At 45.5% G+C, this 27,091-nt stretch overlaps 1 long non-coding RNA gene across 1 annotated transcript; it reads left to right on the top strand.

The window, feature by feature from the left end:
- The first annotated feature begins 17,363 nt into the window (after positions 1-17,363).
- Positions 17,364-25,601, top strand: LOC112430694 (uncharacterized). The gene is made up of 2 exons (XR_013093077.1): positions 17,364-17,993; positions 25,251-25,601. It is a non-coding gene; the product is annotated as an uncharacterized LOC112430694 (long non-coding RNA).
- Positions 25,602-27,091: the final 1,490 nt, after the last annotated feature.

Below are 27,091 nucleotides of genomic sequence, written 5' to 3' on the forward strand. Positions count from 1 at the left end.
GGGGAGGAAAGGAAGAGTCGCAGCATGTGTCACTGCTGAAGAACGCCACACTCACTGGCTTTAAGAGAAATACAGCAGCCTTCACCCGTCTCCCTCTCTCTCCTCTCCCACATCCTATATTTCCTTCATTTCTCTGCCCGATGACTCCATTTTTCTCCAACAGCGGCACGAGGCAGCCCGGGCAGCAAAGTGCAGTCCGTCATGTCGAGGTAGTTTCTGTGCTAAGCACATGATTTTCAGATCATTGTGACAAGCTGCTGAGAGGAAGACTGGATGGTACAGGACAACCTGTTTACTGTACGATCCAACATGGACATTTTCTTTCTTTAATCAAATCGTCAAAATAGATCGAGTGCGTCTCTTTATTCTACTATTATTTGGTATTTTTCTCATTTCTGTGACTTTTTCACCTTTTCAGTCGATACAGCTGATGATTTTTGAAGTACAACTAAAAGTTTAATCTGCAACGGGCAACTTCTGGACTCACGGTAGCAAATTATAACAATCGACCTCAGACACATAGGGGGTGCAAATTCATAGGCTGCATCCTCCTGAAGACCCGGCCTTCGCGGTCTATGTGGGCCGGGTCCTCCGAAAGGCTGGAAGTGAGCGGTGGAGAAATTGGACGGTCTAGCCTTCAGATTTCCGCTGGTAACGAACTGATCATGTGATTCAGGTGTGGTGACCCAAGGTGAGCTCTAAAACCTGCAGGACACCGGCCCTCGGGGCCTGGAATTGCCCACCCCTGGTCTAGCCTTCAGATTTCCGCCGTCTCGGTGGAGTTTGATAAACTCAGCTGTGACGTTGTGATAAACTGAGCAGATATTTGAAGTTCACACAGCTACATTCTCACCTGAAAATATCTTAAAAGTGTATTTTGTGATCCAGAAAGAGTAATAAGAGTAATATTAAAACTAAGTAGCTGCTGCCATTGTTGTAAACTGAGCTGGGCCGCGCTATGAATTCTGGGACCGGTTGGGCCACGAAGGAAACACCCGACCCATCCTTCAAATCTGGGGAAAAGGAGGACGCATTTGGACAACCTTTGTCGCGTCGCTGTGACGTAATCTGCCTACAGATGCGGCCTCAGGAGGATGCAGTCCCTGAATTTGGACACCCCCATACTTTACGTCTAGACGTTATTAGACGACACCATGGCAACCACAGGCTGTTAGGAACAAAATGTGTGTTCCCCGACAGTCACCCGGGGAAAGGGTTGGAAATAAGTACACACTGGTGTAGTGGAAAACCTCTGAGTGACGCCGTGTGTGCCAACCCAGTGGGTAGCTGGGCTCTGAGTAATGCAGGGTAATGATCTGCTATTTATTAAAAATAGAAAAGCAAATCTGTGTTGTGGATGCTTATTGATTACTCAGTGTAAGTTTCATGCAGAGCAGTAATCAGATGATAGCTGATGACTAACAATCAGTAACTTTCATTCATTTAGAAAACGTATACTGTATATGACTCATGGCTGAAATGTTGGACTCTGCTTTTGTGTAATTGAAGAGATTAAGCAAGACTGTAAAACATACCCACTGAAAACTTTAACCATTCATACTGTAGCTAGTCAGCAAAATTAATTTGTGAAAACATTCGTTTTTTAGTGGTTAACACTATTGTCTCAAAGAAACAAGGTTTGAATCCACCAAGGTTTGTTTGTTTGTGGGTGCTCCAGCTTCCTCCCACGGTCCAAAGACATGCAGTTAGCGAGGTTAAGATAACCGGTGATTCTAACAGGTGTAAATGGTTGTGTGTCTCTCTGAGTTAGTCCTGTGACAGACTGGCAGCCTGTCGAGGGTGTACCCAACCTCTATGGGATAGGCTCCTGCAACCCTGATTAGATAATAATAATAATAATGATAATGGAGTGGATTTATATAGCGCTTTTCAAGACCCTCAAAGCGCTTTACAATACCACTATTCATTCACTCTCACATTCACTCACTGGTGGAGGCAGCTACAGCTGTAGCCACAGCTGCCCGGGGGCAGACTGACAGAAGCGAGGCTGCCATATCGCGCCATCGGCCCCTCTGGCCAACACCAGTAGGCAATGGGTGAAGTGTCTTGCCCAAGGACACAACGACCGGGAACTGGCGACCTTCTGATTACAAGGCGAACTGCCAACTCTTGAGCCACGATCGCCCACTTGACTTTGGGTTTCACCAACTTAAAAAAAATAAGACAATTATTAGCATTTTGCTTTTTCTTTTTAAATTTCTGGCAGTTTTTTGGGGGGGTTGACAGAGTGTGTAATTAGTTCACCAGACGACAGCTGCACATCTGTATCTGCCTTTACCTGTCTGTATGTGCGTGTGTCTGTCTCACTGCTGTCTGAGTGCCATTTGTTGTTGTGGAAAACACTGGGTTGTGGTTGCCAGTTGATGATTTCACTGCACACGAGGCTGGTTTGGTTTTAATTACGTGGGTGAGTCTGTAGAATAGCCAATCAGTCTGTACGATACAATTAGAGTCAAAATAAAGGAACTGGTTAGTCATGCTGTGTAGAAAAGAATAATGAGAGCTGTGCTAACTCTGATGTGATTGCTGTTTAAATTGTAAGAATTTCATTTGAAAGCTCACATTTTTCATATGCAATTAAAGATTAGGGTGAAATCTTACTGCACTCACGTGTTCGTACCGTGAGACTCTTGTATTTGTGATTGTTTATAGCTGTTGTGATTTATACGTGAAGTGATTTCACCAGTATAAACTGGTCCCCAAGTACAAGGACACAGACTCACACACGTCTGGATCAAAGGCTTCATTCTTTTTATCCTTCAAAAAAAGAAAGAAAAAACATTTTTCATAATAGATTTGTATGTTTGAGACTGAGAGGATCCTTCCCTGTGTGCTTGGAGTGTATATTTGATTCTCAGGAAGGGGAGATTGGAGAGGTTGTAGAGAGCCATGAAAATAATAAGCGCAGAGCTGTAGATAAAATAGGTTATGACTAATCTAAGGTGGACTGCACTCTCTTATCTTATGGTTCTCTGTTGATGTGCTTGGATGAAACCTGAATCCATTCGTTCTGAGCTTCGTGTAGAAGAAATAAACAAAACACGTATTCGCTACTTTGTTTTTTGTATTTTGCTCAAAGCGATTTGATGATGCCAAATAACTTTTTGGGTGGAAGTAAATTCAAATTCTCATCTATAAATGGTGTAAAAGCATTTTTACAGCTTAAATATTTGTATCTATAATATTCAGGCAAATATAACTAAATTATCTTTTGGATATCAATTTGAAAACTACATCTAGCAAACTAAAATATGTGTGAGCTAGTGCCACTCAGATAGGTTTGAATGAGTTTTGGTGAAAGCTCTCACCACCTGACACAGAGGCAGAGTGCAAAACACACTTGCTCGGTTTATGTGGGTTATAATTATAATGTATTGATGCAATGTATATAATATATTATTACAAAAAATAGTGCTTGGAAAACTTTTCCCAAAGGGTCCGGCTGCAATTAGACACATTTTTTGGCTGCTCAGGGCTGCGGGTGGACTGGAGCCCATCCCAGCTGCCGTAGCCCAAGAGGCAGAGTTCACCCCCCAGTTTGTCGCATGGCTTGAATCTCTCCTCATCTTATTAAAATCACACTGAAACAGTTTGTTTATTACTTGATTAGTTGCAGAAAATAACTCTTAAAAATTGGCAGCTTGTGAGGAACAAGGTAAAACCAAGAAGACTGGAAAGTAAAGCTAACCCCAAAAACTGCACGTCCTCTACTGTCCACCGAGTTCACCCCCGACAGGGGTCATCCATCTCACATGGAAAAGATCCCAACTGTGCTGCATTAAAACATGTTTCATGAATTAAAAGATGGTTTTGATGGATGTTTTCTCCCTTTGTAAAAAATATACCATGTAGACTGATCATTGAGAGGTCGGTACCTTTTCGGCCTCATCTTCACTGACTAGAGGCGCTGGACTGATTGTGTTTCTTTTTCTGGTCATTAATAACAGAATTGTGTTAAATAATGCGACTTGCTGTGTGCTACAGCACATGTCACATGTTGTGAAAAGGACCCAGTAGCAGACGTGAGAGAGGAACTGCAGGTAGAACCAAAAAACCCAGAGCCTTTATTGTGGCCGAGGGCAGCAGCAAACATGAAACTATGAAAAGACTATGAGAGACGACGATGACTGTGAAGATTATAACTGACGACCTGACAAGGAGTGAACAGAAACACTAAATACACACAAAGGTAATCAGGGGAAGTGAGAACACACGAGGAAACAGCTGATACACATGAACCTGATGACGCTACGGGGATCGTCACAATGAGCAGGAACACACCAGACTCTTTCAAAATAAAACAGGAAACATGGAGACGTGGAGATGACAACACATGACAGACAAGAAACAGAATACAAAACCAAGGAGACGTAATAATCATAGATAAACTAAAAACCCCAAATAAGAATGACACAAGAGCTTATAATGACAAACCGAACATAAGAAACTCAAAAAATACAGAATAAAGTCAAAACAGTGCGTAAGCGCTGGGCATCTGTACAGTTTATGGATACAGGTCATGAGGTGAGCATTGGCCAATCACTTAACACTTAGTCCTGTTTTCTAAATATGATTTCAAAATCTTATGAACTCAAAATGAGGAGTCCAAAGCCAGTGAGCGGCGGGTGCATCACGGTATATTCAGAGTGAAAGTGGAGGCCAAAGAACCAACAGTGAAATGACAGAATGCTGCTTCACTAACAGGATCTGGCGATAAATGGAAATAAGTGGGCTTGACAGCGCGATCCACCCTTTCCACATTACATTCAGACGTCTGAGGTATTGATCACATGTAAACATTATTAAGTGCAGCAAGTGAACAAAAAGGCACCGCAGGGAGAAAAGAGTATGGCGGCTGACCTGCTGGCATCTGTACGGTGAAGTCAAGGGAGGAAGAATGACTTTACTCAATATTCCAGAAATGACTGTTTTTATCGAGATATCCTCCTGACATTTTAAGGTCTTGAAAGACTGATACGCTGATAATAACAGGAAGTGTCCTTTTGAATTACTGACATGTATTCTTTACTCTGAATGGCCTCTATTGTGAAAATCTCTCTGCTGCATCTTCTGCTAGTAGATTTGGGAAATTGGTGAAGGTCATGACTACTGGGAGAAAATGTATAAAAACATTCAGCAGCTGTGTGTGTGTGTGTGTGCTTGTGTGCGCGAATCGGTGGTCTTGCTGGCCTAGAGTAGCAGATGGGCACTCTGTATGACTGATGGTTTTGTGAAACATGAAGGTGTTGTGTCAATAAACGGTGTTCCACCCCATCCATCAAATGCCACCGACAGCAACGTGTGCACATTTCTACCCGTTACACTTTCTGTGTACAATACACAGATACACAAAGACAAACAGCCCTACATGCACACACAAACACAAACAAACGTACCTGTACGGGATAAACACAGGAACACCCACCAAAAACTACAAGAACATGCATAGCCAGATGCAACGCACGCAGCTTCACCGGCCCTGCACGGTCACGCTGCACTGCTCTGCACCAGTCTGGCTGCTTCGGCGCACTTACATCTGTGGGAAAACACAAAAGTGAGAAATAAATCTTGTCCAACGGTGCATGAAGGTATTGAGTTTTCCACGTGTTGCCTGTGTGGGTTCAGCAGTGAGCGACTAGTTCGTTTTTACAACAGCAAATCTCATGTGAAAATCAACTTACTGCTAGTCTGTGGGTTTTTGACTGCCCTGAATATTTTGTTGTGAAAATGACTCTCAGGGCTGCCAGGCTTTTTATTTTATGCCACATGTGGTTGAATCACATTTTAACTCATGTGCATATTTACTGTTGTGTTTTTTTCCTTCCTGCTTCCTGAATAACCAGCTGAGTGTCGAGATCACAACAACAGCCAACCTTTTCTGCTAACACAGGAAAATCTTTTACTTTGAAGGGGAAACTTCTCTGTTTCCAGTTTGTGTCGCACTTTTTTAAGATTTACTACTGCTCAGCAAGAAGGTGGCGAGTGTTTCCAAACAAGTCTTACGAGGCCCAACCATGGCAGTCTACCAGGAAGTTTCTGGTGCAACCCAAATGGTTGAAAAACACACCTTTCTCTAATGACCTGTGGTTGCCAGTTCCAACTGGTTTCTAGGTGTGTGGGACTGAGGAATTAGCACCGTGATGGACTGGCAACCCGTCCACTGTCAACCCTGCCTTTTCACAACAGCCTCCTTGCAGCCCTTATTGAATACGTGTTCAGGTCAATGCACGGATGAAAACGACTGAGTGACACACACTCAAAAACAAGATCAGCTGACAAAGAAGAAAGCTAGGTGGACATTTGGATTCTGCTTGTTCAGTCTAGTTCAGTGAGCCGCGTGCTTTAGCACAAAGCAGACACAAGATTAGCTGTTGAAAAAACAAACTTAAGTTTAATGTCAGAACAACCACAAAGTTAATTGCGCAGGTTTTACTTTACAGCCTCTACGACTTGTCTGCACGTTCCTCGGGCGATTCCTCGGTTAATGTACAGACAATCATTTGCAGTTGGAAAAAAGTTAAACATTCTTCCCGTCTCTCCGCCGTCTGTCTCTGCAAATTAAATCATTCTCCACATCAGACAATGCCTGCCTGTCTTCTTCATTCACTGTGTTTTCCAGACAAAAATACACCCACAGCCCCTGTGACATTATTACTCTATCTATAAGAGTCTACTTCCAAATGTCAGGCACATGCCCCGAGGAATGTCATACAACCTCTGGCCGAATATTAGATGAGGAGGCGCGCGTTGGTCTGACTACACAGGCGATCCTCAGACTGTTAATAAAGACCAGACAATGTTGTCAGCCGCTTGATTCGAACAGGATGTTTTCATCACGCTGCCGGTGGAGATTGCTGCAAGAGAATTGTTGGACAAACCATAAACAACTTCCGTTTCTGTTTTCGAGAAGAATGCGGCAGATCGATTTTTTGCCATTATGTGTGTTCATTGCGATATCTTTTGCTTTCTGCAGCTCTACGTCAGCATCTTGATGTGTCTCTCCTGCCATCATGGTCACTGAAGGTGATGGAGGTTATCCTGAGTGCATAATGAGGCTTTGTATATACACTGGAATCATTTTCACGTACGGCGAGCCCCTAATTTTCAGGAAATACCTATAATGCCTGATAACACCATAACAGACCTAGAGTAAAGATAATGTTTGCATATTTTGTGTGGTTGGTTTTCAGGGAATTTGATAAGTGAGGCATCAAAGAGATTTCTGAGAAAAAACAGACAACTCCCGTGATTAAACTCCGATTTATGTACAGAATACAGACACCAGTCCAGTATAGAAAATGTTTGCTCCAGTCTATATGTAATCTATGTTTTTGTACTCATTATAATTACATTCTTGGTTTTGATAACAGTCTAAATACTTGGGGCTTTGTATAGGTAGAACATTACCTATACATACATTACTTGTCAGATTAAAGATAAACCCTCTCGTTCAATGTTTTGTCATTGTTTTCACTGTCTTCTGTGGTGCGGCTGTTAACTAGGGATGGGTATCGATTAGGTTTTATCTGATACCGGTGCCAAATCGGTACTTTTGAAACGGTGCCGGTGCTCAAACGGTGCTCAAACCGGTGCTTAAAGAATGGAGAACACAAAATTGGTCCAAAAACCTCTCATGTTCAGCTGGTTTTTTGTAAAAAGATAACAATGTTAGCCTTTTCTGCAGCTATGGGGCATATATGGTATCACTCTTGGCTGGAAGCAGTGCTTAAACAATGGAAAAAACACAAACTTTGTCCAAAAACCTCTCATGTTTAGCTGTTTCCCTCTTTTTCTTTGGTCATTTTAGCCTTTTTGTCCAGGGTGAAGGGAGTATCTGCCATCAAACAAGAAGACAGCCGCATGTAGCTATGATGATGTTTGCTAGTTCACCTTACATGCATTAATTTAATGACGTGGTTAGCCTACTCAACGTAAATTACACACGAACAACATTAAGCTACTCACGCAGAGAAGAACGGCTGCTGCTGCCATCAAATACGGCGCATTTCTGGGCTTTTAAAAAAAACGCTATGCGTCGCCAGGTGTTTCATCGGATTCGAGGTGTTACTTCCTTTGACAGTATCACAGTATCAGCTTAAAGCACTTGTTGCTGCTGAGTTTGCATATTTTGCTGTGAAGTACAGCCAGACTTTTGACCGCTTCGCCTTGGGCATTTTTAATCTGTAGCTCTGCATAAAAGAACGTATGTACCTGGCCCCGCCTACTATCCTCGGAAACGTAAAATGATTGGCTAGAAGTGTATCACAGCTCAGGAAAAAAATAAAGCACCGAAATGTGCGCTGCTTTTCGGTCTGGTTACTACCGTTTATGTCATGATGGCACCGGACACCGGTACCCATCCCTACTGTTAACGTATCCCTGATCTGAGCTCTGGAGGAGGCACAAACCAAGCTTTAAGGGCCTCAGGTTAGTGTACCCCGAGTGCCAAGCTCAGTGTGATATCTGTGCCAAATCAACATGCGGATCCATCTGCTGTGTTGAACCCTTGGGAAATACGAGAGCAGCCAAAAGTAGTTTCATCTTGAGTACTGAAGACATCACAACTATAAAATGAAACATCTGGATTTATTTCATTGGTGAAAAAGCTGTAAATAAAGCAAAATAAGGGAAGTTTTATGTTCCCAAAGAAGCCCGCACCCCTCTCTGGAACATGTCGGCTGCTGTTCCTTAAGTCTGCAGTTCAGCTTTGGTGATTTTTGATTGTTATTCTACCGTCTTTCTGTTTCTCGATGAAAACAATGTACAATGTACCCTGGAGGTGTGTTTTGGGTATGTATTGTATATTTTTAAACAAAATGTAATTTCGTCTGAAAAGAGAAGCCATTAGGAAACTCTCTCTTACGAATGGCCAACAGGGGACGATTCCCATGGTGGCAAAACATCTAATTGCACACCAGTCTTTGGGAAAATGACGTTTTGGCTCGTTTGATCCTCAGGAAACATTTTCTTGATGAGTTTAAATGATGATCCCAATTAGAGTTTAAAAAATAAAGACTAAAGCAGGGTTGTGGCTACCTTGTGTGTGGTCAGTGTCTTGTTTTGTCAGATCCGCCCTTGTGTCATCACACTCTGTTTCAAGACGATGAAAAAGCTCAGTGAGATGTTTAATACCCTCGCCAACCAATCCGGTCGTTCAGTCTGACGTCACTAGCTGTGTCTGGGCCTAAACTCCGCTGCAGGTCCATATATTAAACGATCACTATGGCTTTACTGAGAGTTGAAAAACTGTCTAAAGTCTTTCATCTTTAATAAAATGATCAGCGTTCTGCTCTACCAGGTGTAACAACTGAGGTTTCTTGTGGTTTCTTTCTTTCTCTTGTCTTTCACTGCTGTGATCACCTACTTCCCCACTCACCTACAAACAACACCCTCTATTTCTCCATATTTTCACAACACGATCACGCAAACACATCAGCTCAACGGCAGCACATTCACAACAGCCTCACAGCACGCACAGACTTGCAGGACACATAAGCAAGCCACGCTTGTTCATATTAGTGAATATTCACACACATAGTCAGACTTATGGAGTCTCTCACCACACTTCTTTTTCTCTTTCTATTTACAAACAAGGGATGTTTCCATATTCTCTCCACCTGTCTAAACGAAACACCCAGCATACATCATTAAACATACACGCACAATTAAGGGCATGCTGAGGTTTGTCACATGGAATGTAAATGGAGCTGGCACCAGAGGAAAGAGGTTAAAAATATTTAACCAGCTTAAAAAACTACAGGCAGATGTTGTTTTATTACAAGAAACTCACAAACCTGTCACAGGTTTAAACGAACTTAAAACACCTGAGTTTCCTAACGCGTTTGCAGCCGGTTATAATTCTAGACAACGGGGAGTAGCAATTTTAATACATAAAAATGTTAATTTTACAGTACTCGATACAGTTATAGATCCAGAGGGTAGATTTCTAATTATTAAACTATCAATATTGAACAAAAAACTATGTATTGTTAGTATATATGGTCCAAATGTTGATGAACCCTCATTCTTCCACGGTTTTTTTAGTGCACTCTCTGAACACCTTGATTGCACACTCATTCTTGGCGGTGACCTCAACCTTGGACTAAATGAAGAAATGGATAGGCTCAACACAACAGGAACTCAGCGTAATTGGCAGTCCACAAATATAATCAAACAGTATATGAACGACTTTGGTCTTTGCGATGCATGGCGCTCTCTTCACCCCACCAGTAAGGAATATACTTTTTTCTCGCATGTTCATCACTCTTACTCTCGTCTGGATTATTTTTTGGTCAGCAGCTCACTGCTGTGTGACATTTCAGACACTGAGATTCATCCTATAGCTGTCAGCGATCATGCTCCTGTATCTTTAACACTAATGCACAAGAATAATACTACGCCAAGTAAAAACTGGAGATTTAATATATCACTACTTAAAGATGAAGACTTTATTAAATACTTTAAAAAGGAATGGACTTCATATTTAGACTTTAATGACACTCCCGGAATATCTGCTTCTGTTCTATGGGAAGCAGGGAAAGCTGTGATGAGAGGTAAAATAATTTCTTTCTCATCACACAAAAAGAAAGAAGAAAACAAAAATATTCAGGAATTAGAAAAAAACATCAAATCACTAGAAGAAGCCTACGCGTGCGACCAAGATCAGGAAACATTGAACAAAATATGCAAAACAAAACTAGAATTAAATGAAATTATTAATAAAAAAACACAATTCCTTATACAAAGACTTCGCTTGCAGAATTTTGAACACAGTAACAAATCAGGTCGATTTCTAGCTAACCAGCTAAAAATAAATAAAGAAAAAACAACTATATGTGCTGCTAAAGATTTATCGGGGAACACAATATATGATCCCGGAAGAATAAACAACATTTTTAGGGATTTCTATGAAACTTTATACTCACCACAAATAAACCCATCTAAAAATGAAATTGATCTGTTTCTTGACAACGTAACTCTTCCAAAATTACTAGACAGTCAAGCAATGGAATTGGATTCGCCACTGACGCCAAGTGAACTCCAGGAAGCCCTGATAAGTATGCCCAATAATAAGGCTCCAGGTCCAGACGGCTTCCCTGCAGAATTCTACAAAGAATTCTGGACAATTTTGGCACCAGTATTCCACAGCATGTTGCAGGAAATCGAGGAAAATGGCAGACTACCACCAAATATGAATTCTGCCAACATTAGTCTCCTGCTAAAACCAGGCAAAGACCCTTTATTTCCCTCAAGCTATCGTCCAATTTCTCTTTTAAATGTAGACCTTAAAATAATCTGCAAAGCTCTCTCAAAGAGATTAGAGAAAATGACCCCCCTCTTAATTCATCCTGACCAAACTGGTTTCATAAAGGGTCGGCACTCCTCAACAAACACTCGTAGATTACTTAATTTAATAGACTACTCATACGATAAAAACATCGAAGCCATAATATTATCTCTAGATGCAGAAAAAGCATTTGACAGAGTTAATTGGAAATTTTTATTCGCAACTTTACACAAATTTGGTTTTGGAAACTCTTTCATAAACTGGATAAGAATATTATACAATTCCCCAACGGCTCGTATCAGAACAAATGACCAGACATCCTCCAGCTTCTATCTCCTGAGGGGCACCAGACAGGGATGCCCACTCTCCCCCTCACTTTTTGCAATTTTTATCGAACCTCTAGCAGCAGCATTTAGACAGGCTACAACAATTAAGGGCATAAAATGTAAGAACATAGAACATAAAATCAGTCTCTATGCGGATGATGTGTTGCTTTTTCTGCAAAACACACAAACCAACCTCTCTGAGGTAATTACTTTAATAAACTGGTTTTCAAGAGTTTCAGATTATTCAATTAACTGGCCAAAATCTACAGTTCTCCCCATTAACTGCTCCTTCCATAATTCTTCCTCTGCCCCACTGCAATCCGGAAATATTAAATATTTAGGTATTAATGTCTCTCCTAAGCTTTCAGACTTAACTAAACTAAACCACATCCCACTTCTAAAGAAAGTAGAAGGCGATCTGACTAGATGGAAATCTTTACCCATATCACTCATGGGAAGGGTCGCCACTATAAAAATGATGATCTTGCCAAAAATAAATTACTTATTTTTGATGATCCCTAACAAACCATCACAAGATTGGTTCAGATCTCTGGATTCATATATTTCCAAATTCCTTTGGAAAGATAAACCCCCGCGTATTAGCTTAAAAACGCTACAAAGAACCAAGGATAGAGGAGGATTAGATCTGCCTAATTTTCACCAATACTTCTTAGCCAACAGGCTTCAGTTCATCTCAGAATGGTTAAAACATACCTTCTTAGTTGAGCCCTGGCTAGATGTTGAACAGGCACTATGCAAGGATCTAGAGATTTCAGACCTACCATTTATTAGCTCAAACATCAAAAGACATGAATGCTTTAAAAGTATCAACATCAGCTTTTCTCTAACAGCATGGTGGGAGTTTCTAAAAATAACGGAGTCTTCATTAATCCCATGCAAACGTACACCTATCTGGAATAACCCTGACATATTACAAAACAATAATATGATTAATTTCCCAGAATGGAGTTGTAAAGGAATTAAATACTTAGAACATATATTAGAGGGAACAGAATTTATTCCATTTGACAGACTAGTTGAACAATATGGGATCAACAAGACAAGGTTTTTAGAATATCAACAAATTAAATCCATAGTAAAAAAGAAATTTAACCTCAGTCAAGTTGAATTACAAACACCACTAAGTGCGGCACATTTTCTTACTCTTAAATCCCCCAAATTATTATCTAAAATATACAGAACACTTTCTAAATTAGATGAATCAATATCCCTTCCTACTGCAAAGTGGGAAGCAGATTTATCAGTCAGCTTAGACCAAAACTTCTGGTCTCAGATTTGCTTAAAAACTTTTAAATTAATTAAAAATCCCAGTCTGCAATTAATACAATACAAAATACTTCATAGAGTGCACTATACAGGTCATCGGATGTTTAAGATGGGCTTTACATCTTCCAACAACTGCTCACACTGTCAAGGCAATACACCAGACAATTACATCCACGCTCTTTGGTTCTGTCCACCAGTGCAAAAGTTTTGGCGCGAGATATGTGAAGACTTATCAAAGTGTCTGAAATGTAACATTCCAACTTCCCCCTTAGTGTGTTTGTTGGGCAGCTTAGATAATGTCACTTCAGAAAAGAATATAGCCCATATGATCTTCACTGCCCTATGCATAGCCAAGAAAACAGTCCTCATGAACTGGAAAAATAAAAATAATCTTAATTCTAACCAATATAGAAATTATCTATTAGATTACATTAGTCTTGACACAGCCTCTGCCACCACATCAGATCAATTGCTCTGGGCCCCTTTTATCAGCTCCATCACCTAGTGGGGGTGGGGGGTCATAGTTTGGTCCCGCCTTCACTGTTGTGATTGGTGAGGGGGTAGGGACAGGCTTAGGGCGTCGGGGGGTTCCCCGGAGGCATCTTCCTTGGGGGGCTCAACCCGGGGTAGCGGTCACGTCCGGTTGAGGGCTCTGTTGGCTCTCAGGTGACTGTTTCCTCGCGGCTGCGTGCAGCGGGGCTAGGGGAGGGTCTGTGCTGACGGACGTGGGTTACTGACCTGGCAACCTGGCTGCCCCTGGGTGGGTCCGGGATGGGCGTGAGGTTCTGGGGGTGCTCCGTCTCTGGGCGGGGGCCCGGGCCGGGCCTCGGGGGCTCGGGTCCTGGTTGGTGTGTTGCCGGGGTTGTGGGCGGGTGGGTGCATGGGGGCCCGGCCCTGGAGCAGGGTGCCGCCGGTGCATCGAGCCGCCTGGGGGGCTCTTCAACTGGTGGGGGGGATGGTCACATCTGGCAGGAGCTTTCTTCTCTCAGGAACTCTCTGCAGGAGGGGGAGATACAGGAGAGGTGGAGGAAGATCTCAGCCTGGGCGTTTACCGTCTTATGTAGTCTGGAAGATGTGTGGTTGGTGGGGTGGGTGCAGTTTTCTCTGTGGTGGGGTTGGGTGGACTGTCCAGGGCTCTGTGGAGCCGGGGGGCGCTACTGCACTGGGCCCCGGTCTGATGGGCCTGGGCCCCCCTTCCCTGGCGGGTCGCGGAGGGTGGGAGTGCCTACTGGGGTCAGCGGGGGAGCTGGCCCCAGGGAGGGGTTACCTGCCCCTCCCTTCCTTCCCTCCCCATCTCCAGCTGCCTCCCTCTTCCCGCTCCTCCACAACCACCCACACATGCAGGGCCTTGGAGTGGGGATATGTCACCAGGGTGCAGAGGAGGCTACCCCCCCCCCCTGTCCCCTTCTGGCTGCCTCTGCCTCAATTTTATCCCACAACTTAGACATTCACATTATTCACACTCTCATTACACATACATATAGGATCTTGGGGGTGGGCACAATCACGGAGTCCAAATCACCATCAGGGTGTATACCTCACCCCTGACGTCGTTGCCCACCTCTCAATTTTAAATACACTTAGTCATTGAGGGCTAGCAGGAGGGACCATGCGCTTACCTGCTGCTCCTTGGCAGGTAGCTCCATGCCCTCCTGGGTTTTAATTGCACCTTAGAACACATATGCATCAACACTACAATGAGCGGGTGGAGGGAGGTTTGGAGTCTTCTCCCACCCCCATTCTCTGCGGCCTGCTGGAGCGGGGGGGCTAGTAGGAGGAGTTGGCCGTCCGGCTGCGGTCTGGGGTGTGGGGCCTCCCTGCTGCTGCGGAGTCGGGGTGGTCTGCCTCTCCCCACCGCAGGGAAAAGGGTAACACCACCTGGGTCTGGGTGCAATTCCCCCCTCCAGGGGCAAGGGTACCTAGACCCGGTTTGTAGAGTACGCTTGGGGAGTGTGATTGTGTGTACAGCGTCTCTTTATGTCTGTCTCCACGTTGGTTGAGTGTGGAGTGAGTGCATATGAGAGCATGAGGGTGGGAATGGATGTTTGTGTCTGTGTGTGCCTGTATGTCTGTGTCTATATGTCAGGTTGGGTATCAGACGCCACCTCTCTGGGGACACCTCAGGCCCTCCAAGGTTTGGAGGCCTATCTCCACCCACCACCACTTCCCCTGCCGGTGGCGGACTCCCTCAGGTGTCGGTGTGTTGGTGGTTCTTTGTGTCTGGGGGTGGGCGTCCGGGTACACACCGGCTCACTCCTTGGCGGCCGCTTGTCGGGGCCTGGGGCCTGGGGCTCGCTCGGGCCCCTTTGGAGGTGGGGTGCCCCCGGCCTCTCGGCCTAGGGCTCGGTCACTCAGGCGCGGCTGGGGGCCGGCGGAGCTCACGGGCGCGTCACTGCAACCCCCCCTGGCTTCTGCTCCGCGGCTGCTGAGTGAGCCCTCATCTGGGACTCTCCTCAGCTCTTACTGGAACAGTGGCGCGGCTGCCCCTCTGTTGGTCTTCCATGGTCTCTTGTGTTCTGGGGGCCTCTGGATGTCTGGAGTTTTGATCTCCTCCATACCCGCTTCACACCCTGGAGGATGGGGCTGTGGCCCCCCCACACTCCCTAGCAGATCATTACATGGAGAAACCTTTGGAATGCAAGCATGCTGATCCACACAGGTATGCACACATGGGTATTCACAGACGCGGACTAAAGCTTTCTTGGCTGCTGCCTCAAAGCACACTGTGCGCTGTCTATCTTGCGTGCTGCACAATATCGTTTATTACTTAGTAAATACTGATATCTATGACTAGCTAGTTTATTGTGATGGTGCTTTGTTTTCTCTATTATTATGTTGCTCTTTGTTGTTTGCTGTCTCCTCTGTTTGTTTGTTTGTTTGTTTGTTTGTTTTTTCTCCATACAGGTGACCCAGGAGTTTTTTTTTTTTTTTTTTTGTCTCTCTTCCCCCCCCTTCTCACCGTCTCTTCTCCCCTTGGGTTTTCTTTCTTTCTCTCCCCCTCTCTCTCTCATTCATTCCCCCTGTCCTATTTATTAAAAAAAAAAAAAAAAAAAAAAAAAAAATGACAAAGGATGAACTGAAGCTCTGCCATCACGTAATGTCGCATACTGCTGTTTCTGATGTCATTTAAAAAAAAAAAAAAAAAAAAAAAAAAAAAAAAAGGTGTAACAACTGAGTTTAACATCCAGGCATCCATGAAAACGGAATTTATGACATTTAACGGAGTTAGATTAGATTAGATTAGATAGAACTTTATTAATCCCTCGGGTGGGTTCCTCTGGGAAATTCGATTTCCAAAAAAGCACAGCACCGACAGAAGTTACAGAGTTACAGAATATTATATATATATATATATATATATATATATATATATACACTGAACAAAAATATAAACGCAACACTTTTGTTTTCAGAATCAGAATCAGAATACTTTATTGATCCCTGGGGGAAATTATTTATGTTTTTGCTCCCATTCCCCATGGGATGGACGTAGAGACCTAAAATTCATTCCAGATACACAATATAACCATCCCTCCCAAACAGCGGTCACAAATCAGTCCAAATGTGTGGTAGTGGGCACATCTGCTATATTGAGATAATCCATCCCACCTCACAGGTGTGCCACATCAGGATGCTCTTCTGACATCATGAGTAGTGCACAGGTGTACCTCAGACTGCCCACAACAAAAGGCCACCCTGGAATGTGCAGTTTTGTCTCACAGCAAAATGCCACAGATGCCACAAGCAATGAGGGAGCGTGCAATTGGCATGCTGACAGCAGGAATGTCAACCAGATCTGTCGCCCGTGCATTGAATGTTCATTTCTCAACCATAAGCCGTCTCCACAGGCGTTTCAGAGAATATGGCAGCACATCCAACCGGCCTCACAACCGCAGACCTCGTGTAACCACACCAGCCCAGGACCTCCACATCCAGCAGGTTCACCTCCAAGATCGTCTGAGACCAGCCACCCAGACAGCTGCTGGAACAATTGGTTTGCACAACCAAACAATTTCTGCACAAACTGTCAGAAACCGTCTCAGGGACGCTCAACTGCATGCCCGTCGTCCTCATTGGGGTCTTGACCTGACTCCAGCTCGTCGCCGTAACAGACTTGTGTGGGCAAATGCTCACATTTGATGGCGTCTGGCACATTGGAGAGGTGTGCGCTTCACGGATGAATCATGGTTCACATTGTTCAGGGCAGATGGCAGCTGAGAATGTCCCAGTTCTTGCATGGCCAGCATACTCACCGGACATGTCACCCATTGAGCATGTTCGGGATGTGCTTGACCGGCGTATACGACAGTGTGTACCAGTTCCCACGAATATCCAACAACCTCGTGTAACATATGTGTTAAACACTTGTGAATTTCACCCAAAATACTTTCTTTTTTGGAATAAATATGTCATTTTTTTGCATCTCACTCACCTATCTGTGTGTTCGGTCTGTGTGCGTTCATGTGCGTGTGTGCGCTGCGTGGTGACGTAGGCGCGTGCATGTGTGCCCCGGTCACAGCTCCTTTCAGCATGGCCGGAGGTAAGTCACTGCCACGTTGCTCTCAGTTAATCAAAGTTTGTTCGGATCCCAAGCTTCAGTGTGAATACGACCGTACCGCCGCGGTTTTGTTTATCGTTAAGAGACTCATTTGGGATAAGTTTTGTGGAGGACGAGTTCATTAATACACAATTATAATGAGTTATAGCCGAGAACTCGGCTAATATGCTAGCATGCTAAGCTAGTCCGTATCGCTAGCGGCTTGAGAGTTTACTCGCGTCAGTCTCTCCTTTTGTGTAACAGCATGCACCTTTTCTTTCTTCGTCAGGAGAGGGTTACGGGCAGTCGCGTGACACGCACGGATCGAACATGTGTCTCTGTGTTGCAGATGTGCAGTAAAGAGCCAAAGATTCGACACTGTCTCCTGCCTCTTGCTTCAACACCAAAACACAACGCAGAACAGCAGGCGTAACAATTACACGGGTTACATTGGTGCCGTGACCCTTTGGATTCATCAAGCATCGACGTCATCTCGATCACCGTGGGGAGCTCTTCATAATTGCCCTCGTTCCAAGTTGGTTGCTTTTCCTAACTTGTGTGGGACTTTTTGAATGAGCTTGGACATTTAATCTGCTCAATTCTCATCCTGAATAACATTAAGTGTTAGTTAAGAATACTGTGTTTGCTTTTGTACAGTTGCACTATTTGGAATCTTGTTTCTTGTGATTGTGCTTTATTCATCATTATGGAGTCAGCATCTGGTTCAGAGGCAACTGGTGTTCCTGATGGGGAGGTTTCCTCTAATGTTGGTATGGGGCGAGGGTGGTTTCTTGGGGATGGGGTTCAGACACCTAAAGTTGGTGTGTCATTTGCTCCCAAGTTTTGTTCCACTCGTCTCCAGGTTCCCCCCTGTGACATTCAGACCCCGCAGACAGCTGGCAGTGCTGAGTTGAGTACACTCATCTCAGATTTGGCCAATCAGATTGGTCAGTCCATTGTAGCCCAGCTGCAAGGTGATAAGGGGACCAGTATGCCTACTGAAAGCTCTAAGGCTGAGCAGGGACCCCCTGAGCTAAATTTGTCTGGGGTGAAACTCGTCTTGCAATCAGACGTCAAGGAGCCACCAGTTTTCAGGGGTGATGGCAGTGATAAATTTTCCATTCATGAATGGGTTGAAATGATGGAAATGTACTTTGTAAAACGCAACACACCAACAGATCAGCGATCACGTGACATATTGGCTAGGTTGATGGGGAAGGCTAAGGATGTAGTGAGGGTCACCCTACGTCACAACCCCTCACTTGACCATGTCCAGGTTCCTGATTTGATATTTGACATTCTGAAACAGCACTTTAGTGTATTGACTTACTCTTCTATGCCTATGGCTGACTTCTATAACACGAAACCATTACAACATGAGGGAGTGATGGAATATTGGATAAGGCTAAACAATGCTATTGACGCTGCTGACGAGTGCTTGCGTAGGCAGGGGCGTAATGTTGAGGATCCAGGGCGTGAGGTCTCGATGATGTTCATCAAGTATTGCCCTGACCCCATCCTCTTGAACAGGCTCAGCATCAAAGCAGCTGAGGAGTGGACAACCACTGAGGTTCAAGAACGCATTGATAGCTTCCAGCGTGAACTCAGGGCACGCAGTCAGGGCAGTTTCCACACCTCACAGAGGAGAGAGGTTAGCCACAACTGCTCTATTGTGCCTCAAGAAGCGATGGCATCACAGCCTGGGCAGGCCAGTGTCGCCTTGCAGTCTCAGCCTACAGCACCAGCCTCAAACCTTACTTGTCAGCTTTCGCCCACAGCAGCTTGCTTCACTCCTGTTCTAGCTGATGTTTCGACAACCTGTCCTTCTGGGACGTCAGTGTCTTCTTGTCCGGTGCCTACTCCTACTCCTCAGTTCCAACAGTCACCAACGTACACTGTGTCCACTCAATCTAGTCAGCAGTCAGTTGGTTGCGAGCTTGGTTCGACTAACACCCAAGCTTTTGATGTGACTGGCATGCGCGCTCTGATCGGCCTCTTGGATCGCGTGATTGCATGTCAGAATGTGCAGACTACAGTCCCTGCATCTGCACCTTCGCAGCGTTTTACCCGCGGGCCCTTTCTTAAGAAGAGTTGTCAGGTCTGTGGCAACACTGGTCATTCCACTCACATGCACTGCAGGAGAGAGAATCTCTGTCTTGCATGCTTTGCTCCTGGTCATTGGAAAAAGGACTGTCACAGTCGTCGTGAGGGACGGGAGGCCGGGGCTGTCGCGAGGCAGGGTTGGCCTTCGGAAAACTGAATCACCCACACTTGGAGAGGGGCAGTGTGGGGGATGAACCTAATACCCTCAATCATGATGAATCGGATCTCGAAATTCTTTATGTCAACACCTGTTCAACAATGCCAGAGGGATACCGTGTCGTGGTTCAGGGACCAGCAGTAGTGCCTACATTTAGTGAATTGTTCTACACCCAAGTTGCAGTGAATAACAAGGTTAACTTGAGGGGCATGATGGATTCCGGGTCTATGGCTTGCACTATGAGTGAAGAGGCCGAGAAGTCACTTAGAGAGGCTGGGGCTCTTGTGAGTGGACCGCAGTCGGCCGAACGTATTGTGCTGGTTGGCTGTGGTGGGAAGCAGACCCACCCAAAGTGCGTTTATGACTTGACACTTACTGTCCACGGTGTGAAATGCATTGTACCAGTTTTGGTAGTGTCGGGCCAGCGTGATGAGCTCATCATTGGCTCCAATGTTCTCAAGTACCTGATGCGAGTTATGAAACATTCTGATGACTATTGGAAGCTTGTGTCTGTGGGAAGCAAGCACTCGCTTCTTGACTATGAGCACTTCTTGGACATGATGTCGTGCACCACCAGATGGAGGGGTGAGGAGGTTCCTGACAAAATTGGCACTGTGAAACTGCCTCGTGCTGTGACACTACTCCCACGGTGTGAGCATCTGGTATGGGGCAGGCTGCCCAGCAATGTGCCAGTCTCTCCAGGCAGCACGATCATCGTGGAACCTTGCACCTCTGGGTCTGGGCCGAGAGACGTTCTTGTTGGCCGGGTGATCACATCCATGTGGGGTGATCGGTGGGTGCCATTGAAGATGACCAATCTCTCCTCAAAACCACTAACCTTGAAACGCAACTCGAGGGTTGCTGTCGTTTCATCTTGCCTTGCGGTGGAGGACCTTGATTTCCAGCAGGACTCCTGCAAGATGGCGAGTATGGCCCAGGTACCAGTCAGTGGGCCAGCTGCTACTGAGGCTGACTTGAATGACAGGTTGTGCTCCCTAGGTTTGGGTGATCTTGACATTGACTCATGCCATGCCAGCTTACAATCAAAGAGAGAGCTTGTTGAGCTAATTGAGCAGTATGAGGACATCTTCTCTAGACACCCGCTTGACTGTGGCGAAGCTAAACGCTTTGTACATCGGATCCACCTGACTGATGAACGCCCATTCCGTATGCCTTACAGAAGAGTACCCCCTGCTCATTACCAACAACTAAGGCAGGTACTCACTGACATGGAGGAGAAAGGGATTATTCGCAAATCCATCAGCGAGTATGCATCCCCCCTCGTCATGGTCTGGAAAAAGGATGGCGGATTGCGGATTTGTACGGACTTCAGGTGGTTGAATGCGCGGACTCTTAAGGATGCGCATCCACTCCCTCACCAAGCGGATTGCCTTGCCGCGCTTGGGGGCAATGCCTTCTTCAGCACGATGGACTTAACCTCTGGGTTTTACAACATTCCAATGTGTGAGGAGGATAAGAAGTACACCGCTTTCACAACGCCTGTTGGCCTCTACGAATACAACCGGATGCCACAAGGGCTCTGCAATAGCCCAGCTTCATTTATGCGCATGATGCTGAACATCTTTGGTGACCTCAACTTCACCAGTCTGCTCTGCTACTTGGATGACCTCCTGGTCTTTGCTCCCACTGAAGAGGAAGCCCTGTGCCGGCTCCGAGCTGTTTTTCAAAGGTTGAGAGACAACAATCTCAAGTTGAGTCCAAAGAAGTGTCATCTGCTGCGGAAGTCAGTCAGGTTTCTTGGTCATGTCATCGACCAGACCGGAGTGGCTGTGGACCCAGCTAAGGTGGAAGTGATTTCCAAGATGCCAAAGGAGGCTCTAATGGAGAAGGATGGTTGCACTCCTTCTGTGAAAAGGATTAAGTCCTTTTTAGGAATGGTCTTTTTCTATCAGTGCTTCATTCCTGGTTGCTCAGCCATTGCCAAGCCTCTGTTTGCTCTGACGGCTGGTCAGAAGAGGAAGGGACGGACTAGTCACGCTGGGAGGGGTGCTGGCATGTTCAGGAAGTTGACTGCTGCAGATTGGAGCCCTGCATGTGACAAGGCCTTTCATAAACTGAAGGACGACCTCCTTAACTGTGCCGTGTTGGCTCACCCTGACTTTTCACGACCGTTTATTTTGTCTGTGGATGCTTCTCTGGATGGACTGGGAGCGGTTTTATCACAATTGCCTATCGACGGGGATAAGGCACGCCCTATTGCTTTTGCGAGCAAAGCACTAAGCAGGTCACAGCAGCGATACCCAGCCCATCGCCTTGAGTTCATGGCCCTGAAGTGGAGCATCTCTGAAAAGTTCAGCCACTGGTTGAAGGGGCACCAGTTCACAGTGTGGACTGACAACAACCCGCTCGTTCATGTATTGACCAAACCCAAGCTGGACGCTTATGAACAAAGGTGGGTGGCCAAGCTGTCATCCTACAACTTTGATTTGAGGTATATCCCAGGTCGAAAGAATGTTGTAGCAGATGCACTCAGTCGTGACCCCTTCACCTATTCTATTGGTGGGCGCTTGCTTCAGGAGCCCTACGAGCACTTGGTGCGGAATGCAGAAGGTGCGGCGGCTCATGAGGTGCAGGACGCTTTCAGGTTTGGTGTCCAAAATATTCAGGTTGCCCAACAACCTGTTCCAGCTCTGACCTCAGAAGATTCCTACAGTTCGTCGGAAGTCACGGCTACCTTGGTTCACCATGATTACTGGGAAACCGCTGCGGAGAATAGAGCTGCCTCCCTTCTCTACCTTGTTCAGCAGTTGCAACCAGTTGGCAATGATGTACTGCCATCACTTACCTTACATGAGCTGGAGGACCACCAACTTCAAGATCCCGTCATCTCCGCTGTCCTGCCACTCGTAGCCCGCAGGAGGCACCCTTCCAGGCGTGAGAGACATGGTATGGATTCCAGGGCACTGGCCCTATTGAAGCACTGGGAGAGGCTCAAGGTTCGGGATGGCATTCTCTACAGGGAGACGAGAGACCCTGTGAGCAAAACAAAGAGACTCCAGTTGGTGTTGCCAGTGAATTTACGGGTGCAGGCCTTGAAAGGTGTCCACGATTTGGCAGGGCACCAGGGTCAAGTTCGCACCCTCCACCTAGCAAGGCAACGTTTTTTCTGGCCCAATATGGAGAGGGATGTGAAGGAGCATGTTCGGTGCTGTGGAAGGTGCATACTTGCCAAGACTCCAGAGCCTGCAGCACGAGCCCCATTAGAGAGCATTAAGACCTCTGCTCCCATGGAGCTCATCTGCATTGACTTTTGGTCAGCAGAGGACAAAAAGAAGCGCTCTGTTGATGTGCTTGTGGCAACTGACCACTTCACGAAAATGGCCTTTGCTTTCCCGTGCAAGAATCAGACTGCCAAGCAGGTTGCCAGAAAGTTATGGGACTGTGTTTTTTGTGTATATGGTTTCCCTGAGCGTATTCACTCAGACCAAGGTCCCAGCTTTGAGAGTGAATTATTTTCTGAGCTTCTGCAGATTTCGGGCGTTGCCAAGTCTCACACTACGGCTTATCACCCTATGGGCAATGGGGGCACGGAGCGGTTCAACCGCACACTTGGCAACATGCTGCGAGCTCTCCCTCTCAGAGCCAAACAGGAATGGCCGCAGCAGATTCAGACATTGACCTTTGCTTATAATGCAACTGTTCACGAGACTACTGGATATGCCCCATTCTACTTGATGTTCGGCCGTGTCCCACGACTACCGGTCGACGTTATGTTCAAGTCTGTTTTGCATGATCCCATTGTGGTGGACTTTAACGGCTACTCCAAGCTTCTTCTGTCATACTTGTCTGAGGCTGCCAAGATCGCCCGGGAGCACACCAGCAATGAGCAGGAGCATCAGGCTCGTCAATACAATAAGAAAATCAAAGGTGTGTCTCTGAACGTTGGGGATCGCGTCCTGCTTGCCAATAAAGGCGAGCGGGGCAAGAAGAAACTTGCAGACAAGTGGGAGCCTCAGGTTTACACTGTTGTGGAGAGGCATCCCAGGACCCACATTTACAGGATCAGTGACTCTTCAGGCCAGAGTAAGGTTGTACACAGAAACCTTCTGTTGGACGTGAGTTTCCTTCCTGTCCAGGATTCGTTGGGAAGTCAGTCCTTAGACGTTTTCTCCAGTGAGGGGGATCTCAGTGCTGATGGGGATCTGGAGGACCCTGGCAGTCTAGGGACAGAGTCTACCGCAGCAAGGACTTCTTTGTGGGTCCTTTCGGATTTGAGCCATGGAGTGGATGTGGATTCCGCGGCAGGAGAGCATGCCTCACAGTCCACGGATCGTCAGCATGGTTCATGTGATGGTGCGGATGTGGACAATGCCCCACCTGATTCTCAGACTTGCACAACGGACATTCCAGCAAGCCCTGCTGGTCAGGCCCAGCACTTTGCTCTTCCTACTCCGGTTGACTGTTCCGCTACCTCTGATTCGACACAGTCTGGCACAGATTCTGTTCCAGGTGCCTGTCATGGGGACGCTGTTGTTCCGCAGACTGTTCCTGTTTCTGGTTCAGACATCAATCAGACCTCTGGTCAGCCGTATACTGAGCAGCCATCCAACTTGCCAAGACATGACTCTGACCATGCCAATGTTCGAAGCAGAGTGGTTACCAGAGCAGGTCGGGTGGTAAAGTCAGTCAACAGGCTGATAGAAAACATGGTCCAGAAGCCTATTACATGGGGCCTGTTACCGCCACGGGAGGCTCGGCCTCTGACATAGACTGTTTTTTTGGGTCATCCCATTGCGTATTATGAATGTGTTGTACTTGCTTGAGGCATCATGACACCCACCCTGGGCGTTTTATGGGACCACGTTTGATGAGGTGTAGGCTGCACCTTTGTGTTCTGAAAGGGTTGGAGGCCTGATCAACCTATCCAACTTCTTTTAATCCATTTATGGATAGTTTCTAACTGAACTATGGGATAAGATCCTTGGGTTACCTGTTCCGGAGGTGATGGTAGTTCAGCGTCGTTGTGCCTCTTGGTACTGCAGTACCATTCAGATGTGTAGTGATTTTGGTGAAATTCAGGGGGGGTGAATGTAACATATGTGTTAAACACTTGTGAATTTCACCCAAAATACTTTCTTTTTTGGAATAAATATGTCATTTTTTTGCATCTCACTCTCCTATCTGTGTGTTCGGTCTGTGTGCGTTCATGTGCGTGTGTGCGCTGCGTGGTGACGTAGGCGCGTGCATGTGTGCCCCGGTCACAGCTCCTTTCAGCATGGCCGGAGGTAAGTCACTGCCACGTTGCTCTCAGTTAATCAAAGTTTGTTCGGATCCCAAGCTTCAGTGTGAATACGACCGTACCGCCGCGGTTTTGTTTATCGTTAAGAGACTCATTTGGGATAAGTTTTGTGGAGGACGAGTTCATTAATACACAATTATAATGAGTTATAGCCGAGAACTCGGCTAATATGCTAGCATGCTAAGCTAGTCCGTATCGCTAGCGGCTTGAGAGTTTACTCGCGTCAGTCTCTCCTTTTGTGTAACAGCATGCACCTTTTCTTTCTTCGTCAGGAGAGGGTTACGGGCAGTCGCGTGACACGCACGGATCGAACATGTGTCTCTGTGTTGCAGGTATGGAGATGTTTTTATGTTTTGGAGATGCAGTCTTTCATTTATTGTTCTTATAAGTTGTTTTGATGTTTTTTAGTGACATATTGTTTATTTTGTGCTTTTTGTTTTTTGAGAGTTTAAGTCAATGGTTTGAAATAATTTGTTGTATTTGGTTCGTTACATTAATGTACATTAAGGGCACAGCTCCTTTCAGCATGGCCGGAGGAGAGGGTTACGGGCAGTCGCGTGACACGCACGGATCGAACATGTGTCTCTGTGTTGCAGATGTGCAGTAAAGAGCCAAAGATTCGACACTGTCTCCTGCCTCTTGCTTCAACACCAAAACACAACGCAGAACAGCAGGCGTAACAATTACACGGGTTACACTCGCACAGCCATTGAAGTGGAGTGGACCAACATTCCACAGGCCACAATTGACAATCTGATAGACTCCATGCGACAATGTGTTGCACTGCATGAGGCAAATGGTGGTCACACCAGATACTGACCGGTTCTGGGTCCCCAGACCCCCAATAGCACAAAAAACTGCACATTCCAGGGTGGCCTTTTGTTGTGGGCAGTCTGAGGTACACCTGTGCACTACTCATGATGTCAGATCAGCATCCTGATGTGGCACACCTGTGAGGTGGGATGGATTATCTCAATATAGCAGATGTGTCCACTACCACACATTTGGACTGATTTGTGACCACTGTTTGGGAGGGATGGTTATATTGTGTATCTGGAATGAATTTTAGGTCTCTACGTCCATCCCATGGGGAATGGGAGCAAAAACAAAAGTGTTGCGTTTATATTTTTGTTCAGTGTATATACACACACACACACACACACATATATATAAATACAGAGACAATATAAATAAAATATACGAAGGGGATAAATAGAATAAATAGGAATAAAAATAAAAATACAAGTGAATTGCACATTTCAAGTATTGAGTCTATTGCACCGTTGACTATTTACAAAAGTATTGCACAAAAGGTATTGCACAGTGAGGTGAAGAGGCACTACAGCTTAGTTGTTCCCCCCTCCTTTGTCCTCCTGTTTCCCCTCCCTCTCCCCTCCAGAGAGGAGGGGAGTTAGAAGTTAGCAGAAAGTTAGCTCGCTAGCTTCTATCTAAATACAATATAGCATGTCCTGACTGCGGGGTTTTGGAAACAAATTAAAATGTACAGCTCTGTTATCACTTCCAACATAAATGAAGACTGAAAACTAAACAGCAGTGACGTTTGTAGGGTTACTGAAGTTTGGCTAGCTGGTTTAAAATGATGTGCTACGTGACCGCTAGCGACACAGCTATGTTAGCATAATATAAACAAGCTAACTTTTTTTTCCACTCGATAAAAGTTAACGTGAGTGTTCTCGGTGGTCAGGAACAAATGTAATCGCATGGCAGGATGCTGTAAAAGGACCAAACTTCAGCCAGGAGAACAACTGAGATAATGCAGCCACAATACGAGGTTAGTCATTCATATACTGCTGCATGGGCTGGGCTGTAGTTACATCCTAAGGTTTTAAAAACTGAGCTTAAATAAATGATTAGCGGTAATAAAAGCCGAGGGAGGTCAACAGGGATCACTGACTGTTTTAGGAGCTTTTTGAGATTAAATAGAAGAAAATACAAAACATTAAACATGTTAACAACACAAAAGCCATATTAAACGCAGACTACTTTAGGCCTGGAAGTAGGATTCGTCACGTCATCACTTAACGACCGGATAGCAGCATCTTTTATATGCCGTCTGTATGATGTTGAAACCTGTTAGATCAACTAAGCTCAA

Source organism: Maylandia zebra, linkage group LG15, assembly GCF_041146795.1.
Source record: "Maylandia zebra isolate NMK-2024a linkage group LG15, Mzebra_GT3a, whole genome shotgun sequence".
In the NCBI taxonomy this organism is placed as follows: domain Eukaryota; kingdom Metazoa; phylum Chordata; class Actinopteri; order Cichliformes; family Cichlidae; genus Maylandia; species Maylandia zebra.